Source organism: Mauremys mutica, chromosome 2, assembly GCF_020497125.1.
Source record: "Mauremys mutica isolate MM-2020 ecotype Southern chromosome 2, ASM2049712v1, whole genome shotgun sequence".
Taxonomy (NCBI): domain Eukaryota; kingdom Metazoa; phylum Chordata; order Testudines; family Geoemydidae; genus Mauremys; species Mauremys mutica.
In genome coordinates, this window is record NC_059073.1 from 185,480,818 (window position 1) to 185,499,056 (window position 18,239).

An 18,239-nucleotide genomic window follows, 5' to 3' on the forward strand; every position below is an offset into this window, starting at 1 on the left:
GATACTACTGGCAGCATGCCATGTGAGCATTTATTTCCTCTGCAGGGGGTTTACTACTGATTTTGCACATAACTTTTGACCTGCTGCTTCCCTCCATGGCAAGTAGCCAAAGAGAGCAGCAATTTTGCAAATGGATGCCAGAGACAGTTTTGACAGACATTAGACCTGTAGGTGTTAATGCTATGGAGGTGCACTGTGGAAGTCCCCAAGTATATATTTTTGGGTGTTAAAAAAACAAAAGGGAGAGGAGAGAAGTTTGCTATAAATAAGGCTAAGCCATAATAAGGTCAATTCTGCCATGTGTTGCTAGCCAGCCACTAAAACTATACTGTGGAGATTATTTGAATAACTGTCTGTGAAAGCAGCTGTTAACCAGATGTTCTGCAGCGCTACATATTTACAGGTAGTTTTATTTATTATTATTAATTATTATTTTTTCCAGCTACCAAAGAGAAAAAGGAAGAGAGAATGCCACAGATTCAAGATACAGTATGAACTATTTCTTTTTTACTATATCTACTTATATAAGAAAGAAAGAAAGAAAGAAAGAAAGAAAGAAAGAAAGAAAGAAAGAAAGAAAGATATTTGTTTATAATATATAGAAACACAGTATCATATATATACACATCATACTTCACATATATATAATCATATCACATATACTATCTTGTGTTTCTGTATACCTATAGACATATAACATACATACACACATTACTATCATCTTGATAATATCATCTTGCTTACTATTTTTAAACAAACATAATGGGGATGCTCTTCATATTATATTAACTACTGTGAAACAAGTAATGCATGAACGTTATCCTGCAATTCCACAAATATCTGACTAGAATGGTGGGACCAGTTCTCATTTTAAAACAGTACAAACAGTTCTGTATGCCATTTTACTATACAGCAGGGAGTCTGCATATTTTATCACCAAGTCCCTATGGCCACTACTGTAGACACACAGGTCATCTGCATACCAGGCTATGGGCTGACTTAAGGCAGATTTATGACAATTTATCACCAATCATAAAAATTGCCACCACAGATGATGTACTGAATTTCATCTGCTATGGTGTCTGAGAAATGGATAGAGCCCCTCCCATCAGTGAAAGAAAGACCTGTCTGACCCCTTTTTTTGGTAACAGAATGGGCTTTGGATTGATAACTTATTTTATGTATGTCTCAACTGACACATGCTTCACTGACATATTTAAATTCCATCAGCTGATGGTAATAAAACTTTAATTCCTTATGGAAAAGCCCTACAGACAAAATTTAATAGAGATATAGCCAAGAAGGTTCTATGCGTATTTAATAGCGTTTATAGAAATTACTTTAAAAACCTGTAGAATGCAATGGAGAATTATATCCTTTCTATCGAATATTTAAACCTACCCATAGAATTCTATAAAAGGAACATAAACCTTTGTTAAATTTTATAAGATTGCTTAAAAAGGATGTAGAAAAGTTACCAATTTATATTAACTCTATAGGACTTTTCCATAAGGGATGAGCAGTAGCACTGATCCTGTGAGAAACGCAGTGGGAAGCTCGCATTAACTTCAATGGATCAGGATCAGGCCCAGAATATTTTTAAAAGCTATTTTGTTTTCTTTTCTTCAATCATTTGTGTATGGTATCTAATACGAACAGAGAAAAATATTTGTGTAGAAATCAGATATTTATATCCGATGTATTAGTAATGCAATTGTATTGTTACTCCAGCATCCTGAAATATTATAACTGCTAATACAGCATGATTATTATTAGGGCTGTCAAGCGATTAAAAAAATTAATTGTGATTAATCGTACTGTTAAACAATAATAGAATACCATTTAAATATTTTGGGATATTTTCTACATTTTCAAATATATTGATTTCAATTACAACACAGATTACAAAGTGTACAATGCTCACTTAATTTTTTATTACAAATATTTGCACTGTAAGAAACAAAATAAAGTCTTTTTCAATTCACCTCATGTGAGTATTGTAGTGCAATCTCTTTATCATAAAAGTTGAACTTACAGATGTAGAATTAGGTACAAAAAATAACTGCATTCAAAAATAAAACAATGTAAAACTTTAGAGCCTAGAAGTCCACTCAGTCCTACTTCTTGTTCAGCCAATCGATCAGACAAACAAGTTTGTTTACATTTGCAGGAGATGCTGCTGCCTGCTTCTTGTTTACAATGTCACCTGAAAGTGAGAACAGGCATTCGCATGGCACTGTTGGAGCCGGCATTGCAAGATATTTACGTGCCAGATACGCTAAAGATTCATATGTCCCTTCATACTTTGACCACCATTCCGGAGGACATGCGTCCATGCTGATGACGGGTTCTGCTCCAAAGCAGTGTGGACTGATGCATGTTCATTTTCATCATCTGAGTCAGATGCCACCAACAGAAGGTTGGGGTTTTGGTGCGGGGGGGGGGTTGTCTTTTTGGTGGTTTGGGTTCTGCACCAGAGTGGGTTTCCGCACCAGAGTGTTGCTCTTTTAAGACTTCTTAAAGCATGCTCCATACCTTGTCCCTCTCAGATTTTGGAAGGCACTTCTGATTCTTAAACCTTGGGTTGAGTGCTGTAGCTATATTTAGAAATCTTACCTTGGGACTTTTTGTTTTTTGTAAAATCTGCAGTGAAAGTGTTCTTAAAATGAACAACATGTGCTGAGTCATCATCCGAGACTGCAATAACATGAAATATATGGTAGAATGTGGGTAAAACAGAACAGGAAACATACAGTTCTCCCCCAAGGAGTTCAGTCACAAATTTAATTAACACATTCTTTTTTTAATAAGCGTCAGCATGGAAGCATGTCCTCTGGAATGGTGGCCAAAGCATGAAGGGACATATGAATATTAAATAAGAAGTGGACAGCATTATCAACAAACTTGTTTGTCTTAGTGATTGGCTAAACAAGAAGTAGGACTGAAGTAGTCTTAAAGTTTTGCATTGTTTTGTTTTTGAGTGCAGTTTTGTAACAAAAAAAATCTACATTTATAAGTTGCATTTTCATGATAAAGATATTGCACTACAGTACTTGTATGAGGTAAATTGAAAAATGCTATTTCATTTGTTTATCATTTTTACAGTGCAAATATTTGTAATCAAAAATGGAAATATAAAGTAAGCACTGTACACTTTGTATTCTGTGTTGTAATTGAAATCAATATATTTGAAAATGTAGAAAAACATCCAAAATATTTAATAAATTTCAATTTATATTCTATTGTGTAACAGTGCAATTAAAACAATGATTAATCACGATTAATTTTTTTGAGTTAATCGCATGAGTTAACTGCAATTAATCAACAGCCCTAATTATTATTCCTTTGTATTTTTAAACAAAGTCTAACAGGATTTCATGCACGTATGATACAAGGTCCACTGAAATATTTGGGAGTGAGAATTCCTTTTAGATATTAATAAGGAATCTGATTCTGCTCCTAGTGACGTCAATAGCAAAAATTCCACTGATATTAAAGGGGCCCACTTCTATTCCAATTAAAGTAGAGAAGCATAACTTCTTTCCCATAGTATTTCCATTTGGCAATGATATGGAATACTGTGGTAAACTGTCAATTTCCTGGCTACAGGACAAGTGAATGTCTTCCCTAAATTACACACATTACCACTGAAAGTCCCCAAGAAAGTGTGATCAGAATGCCAGGGTAAAAGTACGAATCAGATCTAATGAGGAGCTGGGGTGCAGAAGGAAAACTGTGACTGACCAGGCAGAATACCCCCAGAAATTCTTCCCATGATACACGCGATCAATCCCTGTGGAGCCACCGCTGCTACAGCCGCTGGCCACATCACCTCACCCACCAAGTCTGTACCATGCTCAGCCCTCAACTTCCAGCCCGTTCCTCCCTATGAGGGGACACAGGATGTTGGAAGCAGGGCAAGGCCTGGCAACCTCTCCTGACCCCGGAGGGAGTCCTGTTCCAGGAACTGGCCTCATGGCAGTGATGAGAAGGGGCAGCATTGACTGCCCCACTGCCCATTCAGATTTCGTCCTGTATTCCCTCTTGTGGGGGGGAGCTGCAGGACCAAAATTAAGTGAATACTAATTTGATCCCTGTATACACTATAAATGCTGTTGGCAGATCCATACACTATATAGAATCAGTGAACACAATCAGGAAGAACAAAATGGGAGACATGAAATGCAGGGAACACAGAGAGAAACAAATATGCAGCCAAGGTGACACAGGAGAGATGGAAAACTGGAGACGATTTCTGTTCCCTGGCTCAAGCCAGCAAGGATTGTGGAAGTGACTTCCTCATACTATCTGGTAGACAAAGACTTTCCACATAAAAAGGAGGGAGTAAAACTCTACCTATTCTGGGAGAAAGGAAGGAGACAGCAGCTCAGCCTGCACTGTGTCATTATCCTGTCAGCACAAAGCCCAGCACTGGGACATTAGTGCATAATACCTTGGTGGCATATGAGGCCTAGACTTCTTTCCCAGAGGGAACTCAGCAGTTCAGGGGAGTAAAATTAGAGTGAGTGTGTCTCATGGTCACAGAGAGACACAGGAACAGTCAGGGAAAGAGGGAAGAGAAATTGAACAGGGGTGTGCAGAGGTGTGTGTGTATGTGGAAGGGTCAGGGTGTGAGCAGGTGTCACATATTGGGGTGCATTCCAGACCAGCAAGGGTTGGTGTCACTGGCTGCCGTGTAACTATGTGCACCTCAAAAAGCTCTGCTACTCTAGTTCTCTTGAATGGGTGCTTCCAGCCAGCATACAAGCATGCCCTGAATGTCTGTGTGTTAAGCAGCTCTGACTCAGTGATTCTGATTTTGGCAGCCTGTCTACAACACAGTAGCCCCACTCTAGTCTCTATCACCCAGTTACCTTATGCAGGGGTGGTCGCAACACACTCCCAGTCTCAATTTTTCCCTAAACCACATGCTCTGCAACATCTAGGCCTTTCCTGGACCATTCAGAGAGATATTAAGGTTAGGTTGCTCCTTTAGAGATACCCAGCAGCTTGCCACATTAGCTGGAGTTAACGTTCATGTTAAATCAAACACAGGACTCGGTTGGCTTAGATTAAAAGTAAAATAAGTTGATTAACAAAAGAAGATAGAATTCTAAGTGAGTTCAAGTACAAAGGATAGAATTAGAAATGGTTACAAGCAAATAAAAATGAAAAACACATTTTAGAGGCAAAGACTTAACAAAACAAGCTACAGTCTTTGTTCAAGATAGTTTCCTTACCAGACTGACCAACCCCTCTGTTCAGGATCTCCCAGGAAGTCCAAAGTGCTTGGTTCCTTTGTCTTCTTAAGTGAAAGATAACGCTATAGTCCAGTGAACCTTTGAAGTGGATTCTTCTGAAGGGTCCCCTCCCCAAAGTAAAGTTCATTCAAGCTGTGAGGAAGGTGACATGGCATCTGTCAGTGAAGAAAGTTCCACGCTGGTTTCTCCTCCCATTGATGGTTGCTAAAATGCAAATCGATCTGTTTCCTACAATCTCCTCCCTCTGCTGTCTTGATGGTTCTGTTTACCTTCTATGTAATTTGCATTCCCATTGTCTCTTAATGTAACTTGGAGATGCCTTCCAGGTGGCAGAACCACATTCCTTTATCTAGGGTGGAGTAACTGTAGCCCTGCCTGGCAGACACACTTTGATAACATAATTTCCAATGTTTGTTATTTTGAATTTTCCCTCTGTACATGCACCACACAATACTGTTAATGATCAGTATAGTATTAGCTTTCTACTGATATCTTACATGACACCTTTTAAATACAGGTTATGACATTAGTGAGTTGGAGGTACATTCAACTGGTCAGGCCAGCTGAAACTTGCTAGCATCTACTTGCCCTCTTGCACTGAGATGCTGTTATAGTCATGGCAGGAGAATAAGGTCAGGGAAATCCCCAAATCAGGGAAGTAATGACATAATCTCTCATTGCTGGGAAAGTGGTGTTGGGAACTCCAGGGATCCTGGGGTTCACAAGAGTTGTGAATGTTGCCTCTGGGATTTTTTTTTAACTATATTGGGAAGCCAGAAAAACAACATGATAAGGGATTTTTAAGAAAACAGACAAGTGTTCTGGCTTCTCTGGGTCACAAGGAGAAGAGGGTTTTTTGGGGGTTTTTTTGAGGAGCTTTGTGTGTATCTAGAAGTTTGGCCGAGAGGAATTGGTGCAAAGGCACAGCGGATTCATGGGTCGCATGGAGTCTGGTTTAGAGAGGGTTATCGCAGGCTGTATTGGGGAATTGACCAGCTTTGCTAATGTTCTGCTGAGTCTTTACATCTCACAGCCAGACTAATTTTCCTAGTCTGCCATGAAACAGGAATTAAATTAGGACACTTTCCTACTTGAAAAGAGCTATCTTCTCTCCCCATAAAGCTTTCAGACGGAGCCTGGGAGAGTGCCAGGGATGGACCCTAGGAAAGTCCAAGCCCACATGAGACAATTAGTGGAGAGAAATTAGAAAATTAGAAAGAGCTAAAATCAAGATTCTTATGGGAATCAGTAACTCTAAAGTACATTGAATTCCCTCCCACTCCATGTTCTCAATGCACAAGAGAGGGCAAATAAGGCTAGTGGCTAAGGGCTGAGTTCAGTGGGGTAAAACCCTCTCACATTCCCCAGTAACAGATGGGCACTTCTCACTGAAGCTAGTTGTTGGGATGAGTCTATACAGCAGGGTTCACCCTCTGGTGAATGTCCATTCTGTACCAGCAGGGTGATTGTAAGGGGAGATGAGGGCATACCCTCTTACAGAGGATAAACAGCAGTGCCCAGTTGCTCAGAGCAAGCGGCCAGGGAGAGAGAGACTGTGTACTACAAAGAACCTAGCCTGATTTTTCACACTTGCTATCTGATCACCCTATGTCCAGGTCACACTAAGGGGACAAAAACTAGCATTGTCTCTTAGGTGACACAGCTTAATGCTCATAGTTGAAGAGGAGTGAAGGGAGGAAAAAGTCCCACCTTGGAGTGGGAAATCAATTTGCAATTTCATAAATGTTTCCAAACTTTGTCATTCCCTTGGGATTTTTACCCAGTAGTTTTGTGGGGAAGGAATATAGACCTTCCTGATCTCGCAGCCATCCTTGTTTATCACCCTCTTTATGGGAGACTGACATAGGAAATGCAGAGGCTCCTTGAAATGTCAAACTTTAAAGATCTGGAGATTTGTCCCAGAAGCACATATTGGTGGGTCGAAGAAAACCTTACTGCCTTCAGTGCTTCATGTAAAATATTAACATCATCATCCAAAATCAATAGCTCCACACTCATCTGGCAGAAGCAGCAGAGGGAAGGATGCTCTCAACCGAACAGCCATGTTAGAAGATCCATGTTACTTAGAAGAGCTGCAAGCAAGGGTTGGATGGGAAGCCCTCACCCCTAGTTTTTACTGATAGCCATTGTGAGAGAGCAGGGAGGGGTGTTTTGGGGTCCAGCCTCTTTCACAAATAGCTGGATACTATGGAAGACCTTTATCAAAACATAATTCAAACAGATATTGCTGCCCCCTCTGTTGTTATGAGCTGGCGGTCATCTCATTTAAACATGGCTCTTTCTGTTACCTGTCCCTTTGCACTATCTATCAGTGGCCTTCATGCTCCACCATTCTGCTGATGTTTTGTAAAAGGGAAAAACTTATTAATGTAGATTATCAGTGTAAACCTATCAGTATGTTGTGCAAGAGCCTGTGGTAACAAACTCATTTCCAGTGGATAGCCTGCCACTACCCCAACTGAGACCAGCTCCAACTCGGAGATTTTTTTCAGAAATCAAGTTAGTCTGTTTCCTTCTCCACACTGCCTGGGCACCAGCACAGGGTCACTGAAAGCACAGCACAGGACAGTCTCCCTTCTCTCAGTTCCCGTGTTCATGCTACCTGGGCCCACCACTGCTGGGATCAGCAATTGCAGGGAAAGTCCTGCTTTGCCCATGCAACCCTGGGTTAGATCATGCTCAGTGAAGATGGACTCTTCAGAGGAAAATTTACCTGCAAAATTGTAACAAGTCTGTGAGCATGTGTGAACTGAGATTTTTCAAAGACTTGGGCAAATGTTAGGGGATATTCACAGGAACAGCAAAAGTACATCCTGGACACAAAGGAAAGTCCACTGGCAAATTTCAAGTTCCTGTTCCAAAACACGGGGTGCTATATCTTCTCAAAGATAAGGTCATTCAATGTTTTTAACATAGCAAAATACTGTCCCCTAATCTCATTCTCCAAAAAAATGGAACCAATTTGACTGAAATTTTCCCCTACCTATATAGTCAGAGGGAGACATTCAGCATAGAAAATTTCAGCCTGAATGGTTAAAGTTTGGCAAAGTTATATGCAACTGAAAACAGGGTCTTACAATGGGAAGTTTGGGGCAACTTTAACTATAGACATTGCTACCCATTCCACCTATTATAAAACAAACAGTCAGTAGCAGTAATAGATTGATCACAGGTAAATCCAGACAAATGCTAGATTCTAATCAATCAGCATATCTATGGGGATCTATAACTAGATGAGGTAATCTGCTAGTAGGTGGTAGTCTTTCTATTGACTTCAATGGACTTTGAATCAGGCCCTATATGAACATTCAACATAACTGTATTTTAGCTCAATATAATGTTGGAGTGTAAAGACAAATGGTTGTTTGCCAGAGCCTGACTATTCCTTTATAAATTAACGTCTCTGAGGACTAGCAGACCGAGGTGGTACCAGTCAGTAGTGACATATTCAGAGCTGTTTTCTCACTGTATTCGCTTCCACCTACAACTAAATCACTTGTTCTTGTATATTCCTACTTACATTAATATTAGGACAAGTAATGTCAATCATTACTTTTAAAACTGTGTTGCTTACTTTTAAAGCCCAGGGGCATCATCCTAAAGACTCATCACAATAAAAATGTCTTTCTACTTTTGATCTTGTCTTGCCAGATGTAACTTTAGAATTTTAATGCTTTAAGGTTAGAGTTGATTTATTTACAAATTGCTCTATTAGGTATATTTCTACATTCCCAATTAAGTATTATTATTAATTATTATTATTATTATTACTATTATTAAATTCAATTTATCATCTTGGAGCATACAATGGTTCATCAACTTCCTGAGCTGTTTCATTAGGCTCAAACCCAGAAACTGGCATTTTTCTTAATCATGACATAGCTGAATCTAACTTTTTTTTTGTCATTAAACAGGTGAAGTGATAACAGTAGTCTCTAGGGATGAACCTAATAACAATAGTGTATGTACCTTAACACTGGGGTAGCCATTTTACTACCCACCATCTAATGACCTCTGGAAAGATGGTCAAGACAAGGACAAATCCTTCTCTTAGTAAATGAGTTTGGTCCCTTGACTTCCAAGGGAGCAAGTTTGCATCTTAGATTAGCATTAGCAAATCAGGTAGTTTGATTGTTTCCCTGAATAAATTTGTAAAGGTTTCATATTGACACAGAATCCATTTGACATTAATCATGTAATATCTCTGTAACTTGTGGGGGCCTATTCTCCTGACAGATGATAATTAAATTGGTGGTATGTGTATCTTGCAGTGGGACAAGAGGACATTCTATTTCTATTGGTGTCTACAGAAGTTTGAGATTGTCTACATTTGGAAATTTATCAAAGTAGCTAATCCAGAATAATTATTCCAGAATAGTTTTATGGTTTAACCCCACGTGTGGTATTTGTATTCTGGAATAAGACAGTTATACAGCAGCTTATAACAAAATTTTGGTTAATTTCTAAGTGTAGACAAGCCTTTTTTCTCTGGAAGTGAAACAGATAAGGTTGTGTTTGAGGGATTCAAAGAACCCCACATGCAATGGTTTTTCTGAAATTTAATTTATGAATGCAGAAAACTTTTGTGTGACAGAAAAATCTCTGTCAGTCTCTCTCTACCAGCTTCACGGTTTTACCTGAGAGAAGATTGGCTGAGTTAGAAAAAGAGAAGATGTAAAAACTTATTAAAAATACTCCTATCCTGCAACAAGGGAAAGGGGCTGAGTCTTGTGGCTTTAGCTTGACTTTTATGCTCATGACTAAGCTCAGTGCTACTACAAATAGCAGAGGACAACTGCAATTGCGTAGCACTGTGTGCATTCTCTCTGCGCATGGAAAGGAATGGATCATCTGCAACTTTCTACAAGGATCCTACAAAGTTAGCAGGCTTTAAGAAAACATAGTGAAAACAACTACATTAGCCAGTCACAGGCTACCCCCATGAATAAGTTCATTTTTATTTAGCGACTAACCTGACGTACAAGGTTCAGACTAAAACCTGGATAAGAACTGCCCCCCCACAGCTCCTGACACACAAACTTCCATAAGTGCTCTGCTCTGTTATTTCAACATCCCACCATATTGCTAGTTGTTCAGTGATTCCCTTGCAGGGCTATGGAAACTGGATTAACACACTATAAAACAGTAGGAGTTACTCATTTATACTTTAAATTTGGATTTTTCAAAAGCACTCACCATTGGCCTATCTCTGCTTCCATTGAAATTATTGGACTCTGATTGACCTCAGTGAGAGCAGTGAGGACAACAGAGAGCCCTTTCGAAAATCCCACCCTACATATCTTCTAAGTAAAGAATAACACACATAATAAATCTAATGTTCACAATGACCATTGATTGGAGTTTTTGTTTTCTGAAAATACATTGACACCTGATACATTGTTATAAATTATGGATATTACTAGCCCTGCACTTTGCTATATGCTGTGATATCCTTGCAAATAGGGCATTGCAGTGCATGAATGTGCATTTGGAACTACATTTTTTAAAAGTTCTCTCTCTAAATGCAGACATGGATACAGAGATTGTACCACCACAGTAATATGTTCTCTGAAGCACCCACCTTTGTTTTATAAAGTCAGTTGAGTGCCCCACTGACAGCCCTGAAGGCTGACGTCCTCAATTTATCAACAGCACACACAGTGACAATACAAGTTTTCCCACTCTGTCTTGCCAGTGTGTCTAACTGCTTAATTTTAGGGACTACATTTTGGGGCGAGAGCATAGTTTGGTCTCCATATCCATCTGTCCTTCCATATCCCATATCCTGGGCCTCTTTGACACTAAAGTTGTGAAGAGTAATGGGGGTTTCATGTCCCCACTGTAGGATTCCTTCCCCTAGTTCTAAACAGAAGATTCCTCTCCCTTTATTGCCTCAGGACCCCATATTATGATGACCTCCCTTGCCCGAGGAAGGTTAAAAATGGCTACCTTCAATCTATTCATGCGACTATGCAGTCAGGGCAGAGCCACATGAGGTGCTTCTTCCTCCATGCTGTCTCCACACTACTCCCTGTCACGGTCTGCCCTGATAACACAAGATGGATTTTAGTCTCCTTTGTGGCATTGTGATGTGAAAAAAAATATCTTTGAGGAAGAATGAGACCCCTCAAAGAGAAACATCAGTACACAATCCCTTCAGCTACAGCTATTGCTCTGAGTACTACAAGTACCTGGTTCTGGTATATTTTTACTCTTCTTACATTGAGTCTAGTGATGTCTGAAATTCAGCCAGCCTAGCCTGAACCTAATAGATAAACAAACTATCTCTAAAAAGCTTTCTCATAATTGTGGCCTCCGTGGCAGACTCTCTCAGTTGTGCTACATTAGCAGTTCAACCACTGGGGACAAGTTCACTCTTTACTCATTTGGCATCTGCTCCAAAGCTTATTAAATGCAATGTGAGGCTTTCCATAGACTTTGATAGGCAATGGATTAGCATCCTGGACAGATCTCTTTACAAGACAGAAGTGAAAACCATTGCTAAAAAAAGTCAAGCACATTTATAGCCACGGGAAAAGTAAATTTCTGTTTGTGCTCTTTCAGAATTAGTACAAGAGAAAGTCAAAATTTTGGACAAAACACTGGAAAATTTTACAGGAAATGTTTCATAGAAATTGCTTGCTGTTTTCCAGTCAGCTCTAGTGGTCATTGTGTAATGCTGTAGGCAGCAACTTTATATCATTAGGAGAGATTGTCTCTTGCCCAATGCATTTACACAGGACAATAAGGTTGCATAACGGGGATTATTCCCCTGTGTGGGCTATCTGCATCATAAGTCACAGCATAAATGGGGAGAGTAAACTCTGTGAGCTTGCTACGCCCCACCCCGCACAGATGGGCTGGGAATGGGAAGGCAGGGCAAGGGAATGGGTGGACTTGACTCTGTTCACTCAATGTGCTAGCCACAACAGCCAGGTAAATGGATGATTCAGATTTGTTTCCTCTACCCCTGGAGCACAGAGAGAATCAGGGACCAGATTTTGGGGGGGTGAGAGTACATGGGGGGAGGGGCAGGAAAGTAGAAATTTTCTGAAAGTTGTGTGAATTTTGCCATAACATTGGTAGGCAAGATGTTCACTCACCAACAACATATTTCACAGAACTGAAATTTTTGTGCTCCTTTCCCCTTCTCTAACCTTCAATCTCCATATAGGGATTCTTTGAAAAAAATCAGATTTTTGCTGATGGGAAACACATTGGCAAAAAGCAAAATTATATGTCTGTAACACTGGCTAAGTTTACAATTTCGCCTTCCTCCGAAGCATGGGGCAGGGGTCGCTTGCTGGTGGATTATCTGCTACTTGAAGTCTTTAAATCATGATTTGGAGCATTCAACAGCAGAGTCAAGGGAGAGAATTAGTTCAGGAGTGGGTGGATCGGCTTATGTGGCCTGCATCTTGCAGGAGGTCAGACTAGATGATCATAATGGTCCCTTCTGATCTTGAATTCTATGATTTAATTGCTCCTTTGTATGAAGAATTATTCCCATAGCTCTATATGGGTGAAATACAGCCCGGTGCGTAGCATCAACACAAGGCCTCTGCACCACGTTTGTGCCTTAAAGTTGTATTTTGAAGGTTAAGTAGTGCACAGCCCATCGTGCTTGCCTTCTGAACAGGGCTGAATTTCACACCAAAGTGGCTGATGAGAGTGGATTACCTTTTCCTAGTTCAAAGTTTCCTTGCCTTACACTCTCATCATTGAAATGTGTACACAATGCATCTGCCCTATGATCTGAATCTATTGTAGTCATTCTGTATATTTTAATGCCTTTCTCCCCTTTTTATTACTGCTTCCTCCTCCAGTTTGGTATCTTCAGTAAATCTCTTCCTTTCACTGCACGCTTGTTTGCAATTATCGGCAGTGTTTTAATAAGGTTTCTTGTACAACCGATAGCTATCTAATTAGTACATTGTGAGCTGCTTTACTGAAGGACTTGGCACTCCCTTATCTGTTTTACATTTCAAGCCAGAAAAGCTTCTTCAGTCATACAGTTTGCGCTTGTACATGCTGCCAAAGGAGTTGCTACTTTGAAGTCTTTTTAATTTTTTTGCCAAATGTTTCTCAGTATTAAACCTTTCACGTTTTCATACAATAAGACAGCTTGAAATTTTCTCTCTCCCCTAGATTTCCTCCTTCACATTAAATGTTATATCTAGGGCTTGATTTTTCAAAACTATAAGTGCACAAAAGTACTCACAATTACACACCTAATTTGCTCATGTCCAAGATCATGTACACAAATCAGGTATTTTTGCAGGCAAATAGCCAGTGAGATGCATAACCTACCTTGTACATACCTTGTCATCTACACACTACCTCCAAAAGTGTTGAGAGATCCTAACAACCTTCTGGTTGAGTGGGAGCACAAAATTAGTTCACTTCAGAGTCCAATTTAGGAAGAGTCTTTTTAAGAAAGCCATGCTGCAGAGAGCAGGGAGCTGTTCTTGCAGCACCACTTATGGACGTTTCTGGCTGGTCAACATGGAAATTGGACTATTCAGAGCTGGTTGGAAAATGTTTATTTCCCCCCATTGAAAAATACAACAAAGAAAGAAAAAAAATTGTTTCAATCAAAAATTGTCAGTAGAAAATTTCGACTTTTCATTAAAATACCCCAAACATTTTCAGATGAAAAACTGAAATAAAAATCAGTTTTCCAACAAAAAATTCAAAACTTTTGAATTTAGCAGACATCTTCCATGAAAATGTGTGTTTAGTCAAAAACCCAATTTTCCATTGGAAAAAAAAGGGGTTTGATGGAAAGTTTTTGACCAGCCCCAGATGATTGTGGGGCTCTTTGAGACTCCACATTCCCTGCTAGCATAAAGGAAGTTAGAACCATACATAAGCATCAAAGAAAAGCAGAGCTCAGCTACATACCTGCAACATCTGGGCTGAAGCCATGGACATTAATAAACAGTATCAGGAAGACCATCTTTTCAAAGGCACAATGTCCACTGAAAAATAAAATAACACATCACCTTATTTTGTTTAGACGTCAACAGATGATGGAGCAGTAGGTGATAACAGTCCAGTCCCAGTGAGCAGTCCAACCAGGCACTGTCATGTGCCAGGAGGGTTCTACTGAAGTGGGGGTTACAGGCTGTGGTAGGTCTTACAACATGGCCGAGCTGCAGTTTGGTATAACCTATAACCCTCCTAATACTGACAGAGTTGAGAGCAGAATATTGCACAGTGGACTGGACCAGTTTGCAATTTTCATTTGGTGATGCTGTATAACTACTGAAATATACACTCAATGAGCCAACAAGGGGAGCATACTGAATGGATTATGAGGTAAGAGATGATCTCTCAAAGCCTTATTTAGAAAATGTACAGTTGGGTGAATAAAGGATTTCTACTCCTATCCAATGAAAACCATATGAACATAAAGGAAAGATTTAACAAGTTATTATAATTCATTGGTGACCTTGGGCACTGCGACTCAGGAACTGGACGTTCATATGTAACTTCTGCTAGGTATTCCTGGCAGCAAAAAGGGCCTACTTTAGTTTTCTAGGAGTTTCTTCTGAAAACGTAAATAACACCAGCTTGAGCTTCCACACTGAAACCTAGGATAATATGTATATCACTGTGACTGCCCTTGATAAGCAATACTTCCCCACTCACAAGTACTGACTCCAAGGATTTAAAACAGGACTTTCCTGGAGGGAGGGGAAATGGGAGATGATAAAAAACCTGGGAAAACTGGGAATCAATAAAATAACAATATCTATTAGGTAAGATTCCCTACCCTGCAGGATGTCTTCGCAATAGTCCCAACCTCAGTCCTTCTCTTGTGTTTGGCTGATGTGTTCTAGAACCAGATGAAGGGGAGCTCTCTGGACACAGGAAGGAGTTAGTGTCTAATCATCAAGGAAAGATGACAGACTGACAAAGCCAGGGAGAGGATCTGAAGAGGAATAAATGAATCACTTTTCTTTCTTTCTTTCTTTTTTTTTCTTTCTTTCTCTTTAGCTAAGATGAGAATGTCTCATCTAGTTTATCACACAGAAACTGCATATCTAGTTATCTTAGTCAGACAGATATTTTGGGGGGAAGGTTTTTTTGTTTTAATTCCATTTCCCCTCTGCTTTTAATAGATCTTGTTTTGTTAAGATTACTGCTTTATGAGTAATTTCACACAGACATCCCCAAAGAAAAGAGAATGCTATAACCCAGTGGTCCCCAACCTTTACGTCTGGCAGGCGCCAGACGAAGAACCGTGGCGGTGATGGAGCATCTGCCAAAATGCCACCAAATTTCTTCAGCATTTTGGCGGTGACGCCTCTCGATGACGCTGCTTGCGTCGCCGCTGAAATGCCGCTGAAATTCGGTGGCATTTCGGCGGATGCTCCACCACCGGCCAGGACGTGGGTGCATTTAGATGCCCCTGCGAGCGCCATGGCACCCGCGGGCACCACGTTGGGGACCCCTGCTATAACCTCTAAGAAGAGGCATTTAAAGTTGAAGTTTCTCGAACCTGCACACCCCCCCCCAGTCTTGGTTAAGGGGTTTGGATGAAGGTGTCCTATATCAGTGAGTTGTTGCCCTTGGGTTATGGTGGATGAACATAAAAGGAAAGGCCAAAAGACCAACCAGGGGATGGGACTTGATGGTGGTGTTGTGATATTGGTCACAGGCACAGTATGGACCCTTCCAAAAATTTCTGCAAGACTATCTGGAACCTATTCAGTAGAAAACATGATTACTGGAGTTATGGAGAGAAAGTCTCTCACTTAACCCCCTCTTATATTTCTGCTCTGTCAGTCACACCTTTCATTCTGATTTTTTCAGGCTCAGGGACATTGTAGTCTGATAAGAGCAGGGTTGTTGCCAATGGGCTGAATTTCCCAGATTTGAAGTGTCAAGAGGCAAACATTGTGGAAGAACAGGAGCAAATCACAAGCCTCTGCCTAGCAGAGGAACATCCGGTTATCCCTCCTACATAGCCCTAAGTAGTTTGTCACTGATTACCGGAGAGTTTCTTTCCTTATGTCATACTGCTGTAGTTGAAATCAGCAGAAACATGTGAGCTGGAGACCCTTGTTATAAATAAGGGAAGCTGTAGCAAGACAGTCTCTCAGGGTCCTCCCTTTACTTTGGAATTTAGTGACCTTTTGCACATTCTAAAGGCCCCTCTCTTTTCCCAGGTGTTTGGGGTGGACAGTGGTTAGAAGGGGCAGGTGTGCTGTGAAAAAGTCTGCCATTATGTTTGATATTTATTTATTCAGTGGGATGATTATTGTGAGAATTAATTATGAAAGGGACGCCAGGGCATGGGATTAGCAGCTTTTTATATTTTAATAATCTCAGGAAAGGAGGCTGGGGGGAAGTAGGATTTATTAAGGCTTGCTTTTGACCATAAAACAAGGGTCTCACAGAAGATTTATTGGAAGGCAGATGTTATCAGACATATAGTTTATAGTTTGCCATTGTATATTTTAGGAAGCTAGGATAGACCAACCCTGACCATAGATAGAGGCACTAGAGAAAAACCTAAGTTAGAGAGACAGACATAAGGCCAGATTTGGTCATGGCAGTAATAAAGAGGAAACCTGGCAACATGAAACTGTAATATTCACCCCAATGGAATGATATTGTGTCAACAATGGGATGAGTTGACAGCATTGACATGCACTTAGGACTCAAGGGTGTGCCTTCACACCTCTTGTTCACACCTCATGTTCAGACCAGGTGCTTAACAGTCTGCTCCCCACTTACAGTCACAGAGCTGGATGGTAAAAAGTGAAACTGGAGAAACACATTGGGTTTTGGCAAATAAATACTATGCCCTAGAAAATAATACATCACCACTTTTTACTGCCAAAAGGAAAGAATAACAATTTAAGGTAAACAGTAAGAGAAGCTCATGGATCAGATTCAAAGGAGCATGAAGTGTCTGACATGCAGAGATATGCATATTTCCATATTTGCATCTTATGTTTCATGCAGATCCATTTTGTGCCAGCAGAAACAAGTAAGCATTAAAGATTTCAGGATTTTCCCCATAATTGAGTAAAGCTACATGTCAACTAAAAATAAAAGTTAACCAAGTTGATATGAAGTACTAAATTCCTCCAAAGACTGATAGGTTGGCATTGGGGTGAGTCAGTAAAACAGCTTTGCATCACTATGTGGCCTCCTAGACATGCTACCCAAGGTCAGAGGGTAAGTTCCAAATTCAGCTCTCACACTCTTGCAGTGCCATGACAGTCAATGAGGCTGCATTGGCATAAGTGAGAGAACAATCTGGCCCTGAGTTTCCAGAAATCGGTACTGTAGTAAAGTTGTGAATATTTCCTGCTGATTGGCGAGTTAAAGTAACATCACACATTGTCTCTGTGGGCAGGTGTTGTTAAACTGGTCAAACAAGATTAGGCAATTCAGCTTCCCAAAAGCCAGGTTATAGCTCCATGATTAGGAAATGACACATCTGGTTACCCACGGTGGATATTACAATGGAATTTTCTCTTTTCATTGATACATTTCTAGACAAGTGGGTCTCAACCTTTCCAGACTACTGTACCCCTTTCAAGAGTCTGATTTGTCATGTGTAACTCCCAAGTTTCACCTCACTTAAAAATGACTTGCTTACAAAATCAGACATACAATATAAACGTATCACAGCACACTATTACTGAAAAATTGCTGACTTTCTCATTTTTACCATATAATCATAAAATAAATCAAATGGAATATAAATATTGTACTTACATTTCAGTATATAATATATAAAACAGTATAAACATGCTCTGTATGAAATTTTACTTTGTACTGACTTCGCTATGGCTTTTTATGTAGCCTGTTGTAAAACTAGGTAAATATCTAGATCATAGAATCTCAGAGTTGGAAGGGACCTCAGGAGGTCATCTAGTCCAACTCCCTGCTCAAAGCAGGACCAAACCCAACTAAATCATCCCAGCCAGGGCT